The 3,065-nt window shown below is 47.2% G+C and overlaps 1 long non-coding RNA gene across 1 annotated transcript in view; it reads right to left on the bottom strand.

Annotated features, from left to right (window-relative positions):
- Positions 1-740, bottom strand: part of LOC309846347 — a 2,235-nt gene extending 1,495 nt beyond the window's left edge. Inside the window, exon 1 of the long non-coding RNA XR_014301859.1 lies at positions 638-740. This is a non-coding gene — a long non-coding RNA (uncharacterized lncRNA). The remainder of the gene's footprint in view (positions 1-637) is intronic.
- Positions 741-3,065: the final 2,325 nt, after the last annotated feature.

Here is a 3,065-nt window from a genome sequence, read left to right as displayed (position 1 = left end):
GAAACATGCCTGGGATGTGCCTTCTGAGAAGGCACAAAAGACTTTAGGTTCACCTGACTGTTCAGAAAGCTTGCCTTTCTTCCTTTCTCTCTCTCTCTTTTTCTCTTTCTCTCTTTCTTTTCTTCTTAAGATTTTACCCATTTATTTTAGAGAGAGAAAGTGCAAGCAGGGAGAAGATCAGGGGAGAGGGAGAGGGAGATAGTCTCCAGCAGAGTACACTGAGCACAGAGCCTGCCACAGGGCCAGATCTCAGGACCCTGAGATCATGACCTGAGCTGAAACCAAGAGTCAGACGCTCAACCAACTGAGACACCCAAGCACCCCTCCTGAGAGCTTTTAAGAGACCAGGTCACTCCACGCTAAGCAGGAGGCATCCAGCACTCACACAGCTGCCAGGCCCTCACACCATTCATCACTCTCTTCTGAACCGCTTTCCAGACCTACCCTGGACTCTACTTTCTGACAGGTTGTGTATTGTTTCCGTCTCTGAGCTCAGGGTTCATTTTTCTCCCATTTATGGCCCTGCTTTACCTTTTGGTAAAGCACTAACCATGCATCTCCCAGTTTGCCTGATTCAGCCCAGGCTATAAGCATTGGCACGCTCATTCCCTATGGGTGGCCCCACTGAGATCTTTACCTTCTGAGCAGGACTCCAGCAAGACTGAGAGCGATTCTCTCCTGAAAGACCAGATGCCTACACCATGCGAAGGAGATGTTAGATTCTCTTGCCTCTCTCCCTAACACCCATTTACTGAATTTTGCCCTCCCCACTGGAGGATCGGCACGCACAGCCTCACCAGCAGGTAACTCATAGGCACACACATAAATACGGGCGCCTCTTACTTTGCTGGCAGGACCTGCCCTCATACTAATAATTAATATCACTTGGCACTTACAAAAGATCTTTCAGCTTTGAAAATGCCTCACAAGCACATATTAATTGACCAGACTTGCCAGCTTCAAATATTTTCACTCTACCTCCCCAGCCTCTGGGTGTTTATCCATGCTACACCCATGCTCCATGCAGAACATTCAGCATCAACTCTGTCTTGGGGAGGTGTCAAGAGCTCAGGGCATCCCAGCTTTTCCAGCTTCGGATCCCCATTGATCCAGGCCATGTGACTCCTTCTAACACACTCTCAAAGTTGTCTCTAGGAGTTTCTGACTCTAGGAGTTTCAGAGACACAGAGACAAGGTACCTAGAGTTTTAAGTTCAGAAAGATTGGGACTCAAAATCCAGAACACCCACTGAGAAAACTACCTGCCTCTGAGCCCTGGGTATTTCCTAGGTAGAACAGAGATGATAATACTCGAACGGGCTATTATGCGGATGAAAGAAAGAATCCGATGGTTTCAGTGTGATACACAGCACATAAGAGGTCACACTGATCATTTCATATTTTATATGCTAGTTAGGTCTAATTGTTACTATCAATTTAAAGAAGGGAAACTGAGGCACAGAGAGATTTGAGTAACATGTACCAGCATTCATGGAGAGTCACTCGGGGGAGTTGGGATTTGAGGCTGGACAGCTTGGCTGCAGAGCCTGACCTCTGATGACCACACTGCCCCACCTCTCGATAATGGCACCAAGGAATGGCAGCATCAGTACCACCACCACACCAAGGAGGTTGGGCAAACTCTTCTGAATTCAAGATCCTGGTGAGGGCAGATCCTAGTCTCTGCTGCCCTATGCATGGTCCCTCAGTGCTTTTCTGGAATTTGGATAAACAAAATCTTAGATGGGTTTTATATTTTTTGGAAATGTTAATAATTAACTATCAGAAGATTTTTCACTTTTTTTTTTCTGTTTTCAGTAGGTTTTAGCCATTTGTGGGAAAAGAAAATTCTTGGAAACGGCCAATCTGAGTTGAGGCCCAGCTCCTCTTTGGGTGGAAACTGTTTTCTCACCTGTAAAAATAGGTTCATAGCATCTTAAGGGAGTGCTGGACAGGAAAAAAGATGATGTTAAGGTTCTCTGTCAAGTCAGAAGTTTTCAGAGTCCTTTCCCGTGTTATTTGTGACAACAAACAGAGTGATTTACTGAAGCGAATGCCCCCTTGGAAGAAGCAGACATGAACATTTCATAAATTCTCAACCCCATAAGGTCCTGGATTTTTACCCAGCCTCCCTGAAAACTGTCAGTTCAGTCTCTTTCTTCTCTTTGGCAGAAATACTACAGTCTTTAACTTCTTCAGTTAACCTGTTTGGCAACACATGCTATTGCCAGATCCCATGAGAAGCTGCAAGAAAAATCAAGATGGATAAAACCCAGACCCTGCGAGGGAATACCCCACCATGTGATAGACACAATGATGGCAGAGTTCTTGCTTACGAAATACAGTGATATTCTGTGAAGGGAGTCAGGGGAGATTTCAAGGAGGTAGGCTGTGGCCTGGATTTTAATAATGGAAGAGGTGGGACGGGGTGGGGGGGTGGTAGTGAGGGTCCAGAGGTGAGAAGGAGCTTCTGGGCAGAAGGAGTGGGGTATAGGAAGGTATGTGGGCGTGGAGCATCATGATGAGGACAACTGCTAACACTTATATTTGTTGGACCTCATTGTGTCGGGGAGAGGTGTTAGGGGGTGGACAGACTCGACCCAGAAGAGCCTTGCACTCCAGGAGCAACTCAGGAGCTTGAGATCATATTTCCTCCATGTGCAGAATGTACAGAAATGTTACGATGTGTGGACCCTGTCCCTCTGGATCCTCGAAGCTGTTGGTCCCCCTCATACGCCTGGTTTCCTGACAAGACACTTCTCCCTTCAGGGAGTAACCCTCAACTCGGGCCCCGAGCTGGTCCTGCCCTTCCCCTCCAGCCACCCCCACCAGCAAGGTACTCAAAGTGCTTACAGCAGCAGAAGGTGGGAGCTGCTCCCCAGAGTAGTGGAAAAATAAGCTGCTGAAAGGTTTATTTCCCCACTCAGAATATTTTTATAAAGCAAATGCACAAGGCTTGTCACCACACACACTCAGCTATTTTTAAGCTTCCTGACCAGATCTTCGGGATAGGCCTTTGGGGACGGTAAGTGGCGGCAGGGAAGTGGGAGTTGCTCTTGGCTTTGG

The sequence above is a fragment of the Mustela nivalis genome (assembly GCF_964662115.1).
Source record: "Mustela nivalis genome assembly, chromosome: 13".
Classification (NCBI taxonomy): domain Eukaryota; kingdom Metazoa; phylum Chordata; class Mammalia; order Carnivora; family Mustelidae; genus Mustela; species Mustela nivalis.
Note: the sequence above shows the minus strand (reverse complement) of the source record. Positions and strands in the feature narration are given on the sequence as shown.